The following is an 8,681-nucleotide window of genomic DNA, read 5'->3' on the forward strand; positions in this document are numbered from 1 at the left end:
CACTCTGTGAGGACCACAGTCTTGACTCAAAGATGACCCCCCATCACTTACTATAGTAGCGATTAAGGACCGAGCTTAGAAGCAGGAGAGACCACAGATTGAAATTGAATAAGGACATTAGAAGACATAAGACTAACAATGTTTTAGGAACCTTAGTTTGTCAAAGAAAAAAACTTTTGACTGCAGGAGCTGAGCAGAGGCACGCATCCGCGTCCCAAGATGTCAGTCTCCGAGGCCCTTCCTGAAGGCAAGGACCAGAGGCATCCCCACAGGAAGAGAAGGATGCTCACTGAGAAACAGCCTCAAGATCTGACCCTCCTTTTCAACAAGAACCCAGACCCAGACCCCAGCCTGAAGAGAGAAAGGGCTTCGAAAATGAACTTAGATCCAATGGTCCTGCAGGTTTGGTTCAAGAACCACAGAGCAAAACTCAAGAAAGAAAAACGTAATGTCCAGCAAAATCAGGAAACCCCCAGCTGCTGTTTGCGGAGCCGGCAGCCAGGCCAGGTCCGCCAGGAGCGCAGACAGGGCCCTCAGAGCACCGGGCGCCCGCCCCTAGGGCCCGGTCTACACAAACCGCCAGACGCCCCCCTTCCAGCTCAGCATATGCCCACCTTTTAAGGTGCACACAGGTCACCCCGGGAGCCACAAAATGGTCCACTTTGGCTGCTGCCAGGACCCCACCGTGTACTGCCTCTACCCGATTTCACAGCCTCCAGGGTGCTCCCCAGGCTGCGCGACCGCTGGTTGCCACTCCGCGGTGCCAGCGGGAGAGGGACGCTGGACAGGGGTGCTGCGCCCGCCTGACGATCTGTGAAGCTTTGTCTGGCAAAGAGGAAGAACCAGGGACACAGCGGGCAGGTGGTCCCTACTGCCAGGTGTGGTGGCGCCTGACCTAGCCTTAAGCAACTTAGGGAGACTCTCTCAAAATAAAAACGACTGGGGAAGTGGTTCAATGGCTAAGCACCCCCTGGGTTCAATCCCAGTAAAAAATTGAATACATAAATAAAATTTATAAAAATCATTGACTTTTTGTAAAAAACAAACTTTGTTCTTTCCTGTACAGGACATTGAACCAACAGACTCTCTACCACGGAGCTACGTTCTGCAGGCCTTCTTCTTATTTTTTTTTTTTTTCTCTTGATACTGCTGATTGAACCTACAAATGTATGAAGGCTAACTCTCCAGCCCAAACAGAGTCTCCTACATTATCTCCTAGCAACCCTGCGGGGATGTACACGATTACACAGATGAGTACTAAGGCACAGAGAGATTAATTTACCTGAAGACAAATTCGGAGGAACCTGAATACAAAACATAAAGCAGATGAAAATCAGTTTTGCCAGGCATGGTGGCACACACTTGTAATCCCAGCATCTTGGGAGGTGGTGGCAGGAGGATCCCAAGTTCAAATCCAACCTCAGTAACTCAGTAAGGCCCCGAGTAACTCAGTGAGACCTGTCTCTTAAGAAAATATAGCAAAGGACTAGGGAAGTAGCTCAGTGGTTCAGTGCCTCTCAGTTCAATCTCCATTAACCAAAAAGTAAAAGGTAAAAATTAAAAAAAAAAAAAAAAATGTTTTAACTGGGCAAGTTAATGACAGTAAGGCAAAGGTTGAGGAAAAAAAAAAAAAAAAAAAAAAAAGGATGAATCTAGTTTTTACCTCAATTCCAGTATAGATTGTATCTCTGCACATGAAAATGAAGAAACAGTCTAAAGGAACAGCCTTGATGGGAAGAGAAATTCATGGAGGTCATTTCATGTCCTATGACTGTAGTTGGGTCCTCATCCTATGATTTGAGTCCAAAAAGGTACTTTGGGTCACATGGGGGAATACTGTGGGAACCAGAAGGGTTGGAGGAGATTAGAGACTGAGAGACATGAGCAAATCAAAATTGGGTTGAGCCACTAGTGGTTCCAAAAGCCATCTGCATTGTTCCCAGAAGCAAACACCCCTAGACACAGTCCCCTGTGCGATGGTTTTCTTCACCACCTGGACTTTGGCTGGTCTAACTCTGAATCCAGATCTCATGCTTTCTTTTTGGACCCTCTGCATGGCATCAGGACTTATCCACCATGTGACAGGCGACCATGTGAGGATGCCACATTAACAAGGAAAGAAAAAATAAGGCAGGTGTGTTGGTGCAGGCCTGTATTGCCAGCAACCCGGAAGGCTGAGGTGGAAGGATCACAATTTGGCATCAGCCTCAGCATTTTAGCAGGGCTTGGCAGTTTATTGAGACTCTGTCTCACAATCAGAATAAAAACAAGAACCTGGCATGTTGCTAAGTGGTGAGGCACCACTGGGTTCAGTTCCCAGCACAAAAATAAATAAAGAAGAAGAAAGAAAGAAAAAAAGAGAGACAAAGAGAAGTAAACATTTTAAAAGTTATGTCACCTAGTCACCCTTCATTTCCTGTCTCAATCTAAACTTGTTCACTTTCCAGTAGAGAGACCCACTTGCCCTCTTTGGTCAGCACCACTGGCAGATGTCATGCGCTCTCCCAACAATCAACCAAAGCCACAATATGAATTTGCAACGAGAAGGGTCCAAACTTTTTTATTCTTCAAAGAACTTTAAACAGAAAAAATTTGCAGTTTTTATTTTTCATTTTATATTTTTTACATTTTGAAAGGGGTCAGGCATTTATAATAATCACAGATAACCAAACCAGTCTTAAGAGAGTTCTGAATTTATTGTGGTATGACCATATTCATTATAATTTCAAAAATTTCAAAAAGTTTTTAAAAAAAATAAAATACAACACTGGCTGCGGTGGCCCAAACCTGTAACCCCAGCAACTGAGGTGGCAGAGGCAGAGCATCCGTAGTCTACCTGGAAATTAAACCAAACTCTGTCTCAAAATAAAAAGTAAAAATAAAAATCAAGGAGGGCTGGGAATATAGCTCAGTTGGTAGAGTGCTTGCCACCTAAGCACAAGGGCCTGGGTTCAATCGCCCATACTGCAAAAAAAAAAAAAAAAAAAAAAAAAAAAAAAAGGATAGATAGTTGCCCCTGGTTCACTCCTAAGAAGTAAAGGGGAGGGTTCTCTTATTTCCAGCATTTCAGTAACTTTTGTGTCTATTTACTTAGCTGGAGCATAAGTAGAGGGTTTGTTTGAGATCATCTGAAAGGTCAAAGACAAAAGGTTTCTTTTGGTTTTCTTTTATTATCTATAAAGTTGCTATTTTTTATTGACCCATTTGTGTGAAACCATGCCATCCAATATTATATCAAAATTTTATTTTTCTCAGTTGTTGTAATAATCAAATTAAAAGAATGGCCCTAGATTGATTTCTCTGTCTTTTGCATTTACCTCAACAATTGAAAGTTCCCGTGAACTTTGCTTCATTCCTTTATCAGTAGCCTGAATTCACAGGTGGGCCTGACCTTTCCTGTCTCTGCCCCACCAAGTTGGTTCCAAAATCCACCTGGACACCCCTCCCTGCCTGGATTCATCTGTCCTCAACCCCAGTCAGGCTCTCCTCAGAACTCACTGCTTATTTACACCAACGAATCAGCTCCAAGTGGCCCAATCTCATGGTTACCTTTCCTGAGTCATCATACATATCGGTCAAGCTCTTTCGTGTTAGTTTTCCTAGTTCACGTTCTTTATATGAAGCTTGGCTTCAGAGCATGTTCTCTGAGTTTTCCATCCTTGTTAAAAATGCCCATAATCGTAAAGTCCAGCACACAGCATGTGCTGTAGATGGAGCCACGTGATGGAGCTGGGAACAGCACAGTGCAGTCTCAGGAACATCAACATTCAGGTGAACTGTTGAAAGTACAGATTCCCTGGTGGGCATGGTGGTGCACACCTGTAGTCACAACTAATCAGGAGGCCAAAGCAGGAGGATTGCAAGTTCAAGGCCAGTCTGGCAATTTAGTGAGACACTCAGCAACTAAGCAAGATCTGTCGCAACATTTTTAAAAAATTAAAATAAAAGTAATGGGTCCATGGAAACAGCCCCTGGGCTCAATACTCAATACAAAAACAAACAAAAAAGTAACATTCTTTTCTGCATGACCAAAACTGAGCATGAAACATGTTTAATAAGGCTATTTAACATTCCTATCAAATGTCAACACCACACCCCATAAATTGGGTGAATTTGGCAAAGTGATGACTCAGCAACTTGGCTTCCAGGACATTGTCTTGTTGAGATGATATCAGTTGCCCTTTCACAGAATCTTCTTCACCTAAATTTTAGCTGTTCACCTCATTCTCCCACATCCCCACATTTAGTTTACTCAACTGGAATTATGCTAAGAAAAATAACTCACATTTTTTAGTTGATACTTTGTTTCACCTCTAATCTCTTTTTAAGGATGTATGTAAACCAGTATTTTTCAGACCAAAATCCTGAACAAAATTTAATTATGAACATAATTAATCATGACTATTTGTTGATTTTTTTTTCTTATTTATTTATTTAGTATGTGGGCTTGAACCCAGAAGCACTTTACCACTAAACTACATTCCCAGTCCTATTTTTTTCTTTTCAGGCAGGATGTCACTGAACTGCTGTGCCTGGCCTAGAACTTGCAATTTAGTCTCAGCCTCCCAAGTCCCTGGGATTCTAAGTGGAATCTGAAAATTTTTAGGCAGGACAAATATACTCTGGTTCCACCTTCAGCCTGAAAAGTCTCCATATTCTACTGATTATCCCTGCCACTTCGGTTCATTACCTAATTCCATGTCCTGAGGACGGACCTGGTCACAATCTGAATGCAGGATCTCACATGATCAGTGAAAAATAGACACGTCTCCCTAGTGAATCCCTGTAATTGATGTTCCTGTCAGCTGGACTATACTGTACCCAGCCTGAGACCACCAAGCTGCACTGGTCTTATTCCCAGTTGTATCTGTGGGACCAAGCATTAACCTGGTACTAAACAAACCCTCAGAAATGCTCCTTCATATTGGAGAGAATGACAAAACTTCTCTATGATACCATAGAGATTGGACAAGCTTGCATTTTCCCTGCTTCCAACTTCAGCTCCATCCAATGCACACCAGACACTTTCAATCCCCTGAGATAAAAACAGTCAAACACAAAATCCTTCACTAGCTTGCCTTTTCTGTGTTGCGGGAAACACACCCATAGAGAAACAGCAAGCAGCACTGGAAGGAGAACTCCAAGTGTTATTTTACCCCAGGGGAGGCCCAGAGGAAAAATTAGCCTCCATATTCTGAGCCTCTATCCACAGAATCTAACAATATTTACAGGCCATCTTAGTGTCATAGATTTTCTAGCCTACTGATATACAGTTGTGCCTGGGGTTTCTAACTGGAAGCATGTTCGCAGAAGCATAGTGTGATAAGGGGAAGAACTGGCTACTCTAATAAGGCCTTTGATAAATCTCTAGCCTTGGGCCCTGAGCCTCCACAGTTGTGTTTACACTTCAAAGAGGATTATTCAGACTCCCTAGGGAGCTTAATCTACTATCCAAAAGGTAGGGATCCATAGTCAGTAAGACGTCCTAGAGATAGTCTAAGAGAGGGGAAGGGAACTGATCCCTTTCCCAGGTATTGGTTTCTTACCATAATATTTTTATAATTTCATTTCTCAACCAGGTCTGGTTTTGCCATCAAAGCTAAAGGATCAAAGAGTTTGATACCCAATGTCATTCATGAACAGGACCCTTCCTGCATTTTCAACCTCATTTTCCTGCATTCAATTTCATATTTGGTTCTTGGAGATAGATAAATAAATAAACATACATAACATAATGAAAAAAAAAAACACTCAAATTTTCTAGATATACAATGCTTTATATATATTTTAAAAATTTTTTAGAATGCCCCCCATTATGATCCTGAATAAGTGTTGAGGAATGGGTTTGCTGCATCTTGGCACAGGCATGAACTCCTCTCTAGCCATCTCATCAGAACACCCCCCCCCCGGGGGGTACATCTGATCTCTGTGCCCTCTGATTTTGCATTGAGAATTTGTGTTTAAGGAGGGGAGCAAATTTTAAAATGTTTTTCCACAAAAGATAACTAGGTCAGGCAAGGTGGGGGCATACCTGCAAGCCCTGTGACTTGGGAAGTTGAAGCAGTAGGATCAGAAGTTCAAGGCCAGCCTTGGCAACTTGACAAAACCCTACCTCAAAATAAAGAGGACTATCTAGGAATGTGCCTCAGCAGTAGACAGTTTGCCTAGCAAACCTAATGCCCTGGGTTTGATCCCCATAATCACTAAGAAAAAAAAAAAAAAAAAAAAAGACCCTCAATGCTATTAAGATGTTTAAAATTTAATAAAACACACGTAATAAAGCAGTATAAACCAAGAAGCTTTTAGCAGAAACACTGGCATTTAAAAAGAAAAAAGAATTCAAATGAGCAACATAGCAACCTCAGCTTATACTTCAAGGCCCAAGAAAAAGATGAACAACCTTAACATAAATTAGCAAAAGGAAGAAACTAATAAGGATTAGTGCAGAAATAAAGTAGAAATTTGTAATAGAATACCAAAAAATCAAGAAAAGAAAGAGTTAGATTTTTTAAGAGGTAAACAAAATTGAAAATCCCTTTGCTAGTTAACTAAGAGAAAAGAAGAAGAACTCTCAAATAATTAAACTCAGAAAGGAAAGAGGATACATTACAACTGATGCCACAGAATTGAGATGGATTGGAGAGATTACTGTAAGCAATTATATGCCAACAAAATGGATGGCCCAGAAGTTAAGATGCTCTGAGAAACATAGCATACATAGACTTAATACTTGAAGAAATACAACTCTGAACAGGCTCTGAACTTGTAAAGAGATTTAGTCAATGCTCAATAATCACTAAAAAAATGAAAAATCCCAGAATCAAATGGCATCCCTGGAGTATTCTACTACATATTTTTAAAAAATAATAATATGAATCCTTCCTTCTCAATCACTTAAAAACCATATGACAAGAAAGAGTTATTTGAAACTTGTTCAAGGAGGCCAGAATTACCCCCAATTTCAGAGCCAGAAAAGTCACTACAAACAAAGAGAACTTAGACCAACAAATTCTGACAAATGTTTTGAAAAAACTTCCCCAAAATTCTAACAGAATTCAACAACACATTTTAAAATTATAAGGCTGGGTCTATAACTCACTAAGAGAGTATTGGCCTAACTTGTATGACACTTTGGGTTAGATACTCAGCACCACACACAAAAAAGAAAAAGAAAAAGAAACTAAGGAATCATACACCATAATCTGGTGGAATCATTCCTGAAATTCAAGGATGGTTCAATGTGTGAAAAATCAATGCAATCTACTACATTCATGGAGAAAAGACAGAAACCTTATGATTATTACAGCTGATGCACAGGGGGAAAGCACTTGGCAAAATTCCACACTAATTCATGATAAAAACAATTAGCAAACCAGGAATAGATGGAAACAATTACAACATAATGAAAACCCTGTAAGGAAATTCCTCAGGCAACACCAAGCTCAACAGTGAAAGATTGGAAGCCCCTCCTCTAACATCAGGAAGAAGGCAAACGTGCCCAGTCTTGCCACTTCTAGTCAATGTAGTACTAGAAGTTCTCTGAGCAAGTCAGGAAGAAAAATAAATCACACACACCCAAATTAGAAAACAGCTAGAATTCTCTGTTCATAGGTGTCATGGTTTCACACAGAAAAATCTAAATATTCCACACAACACTTTCAGAACTCATCTAAAAGCTAACCAGAATTATAGTATAATTATCAGTTATGTTTCTAATACAATGAACAATTAAATGAAATAATAAATCTCATTACAAAAGCATTAAAAAGAATAAAGAGTACTTAACAAATTTACCAAGGAGGAAAACACTCAATTATTCACAAACACAGAACTTCGTTGAAAGAAACTGAATGAGACACAAATAAGTAAAAGTTGCTTGTGTTCAGGACTGAAAGGTTTCATACTGAAAATGTTTCCATGTGACCCATAGTGCCCTGCAGGTTCAATGCAATCCTTATCATAATCTCAGTGGCATGTTTGTATAAATAGAAGAAAAAAGCTTAAAATTTATATGGAATCTCAAGAGATTCTCAATTGCCAAAGTAACCTAGAAAAGGAAGAAATAAGTCAGATATCTCACAATTCAAATTCGTAATGTAACAATTCTACAGGAACTACAATGTTGGTACTAGCATAAAGATCAACATACAGACCAATGAAACAGAACAGTGACACAGAAATAAACACATGTATATATGGAAAAATGGCCTTCAACAAGGTTGTCAAACTACATGATGGAGGTAAGACACATGGCGTATGTGTGTACAGCATACATGTTATATAGGAGAGGAAAATTGATGTTCACCTTCAAAGAAAGAAGTTAGAAACTTTCCTCACATCACATGTAAATATTAACTTGAACAAAGACTTGAATTAAGGCCTGAAGTTATTAAGGTCCTATAAGAAATGACAGCTTCATGTCATCAGATTCAGCCATGGTCTCTTGGACTGACACTGAAAGCATAGCTAATAAAAACAAAAACAAGACAACTATGACCTCATCAAACATGAAAATGCAGGGCTAGGCTGCAGCCCATTGGTAAGTGTGTGCTGAGATTGTAGAGGAGCCTGTGTTCAAGCTCCAGGAAACACACACATACCACACACACACACACACACACACACACACACACACACAAACACACATTACTTTGTTTCTGTAGTTGAACCCTGATTTATCA

The sequence above is a fragment of the Sciurus vulgaris genome (genome assembly GCF_902686455.1).
Source record: "Sciurus vulgaris genome assembly, chromosome: 4".
Taxonomy (NCBI): domain Eukaryota; kingdom Metazoa; phylum Chordata; class Mammalia; order Rodentia; family Sciuridae; genus Sciurus; species Sciurus vulgaris.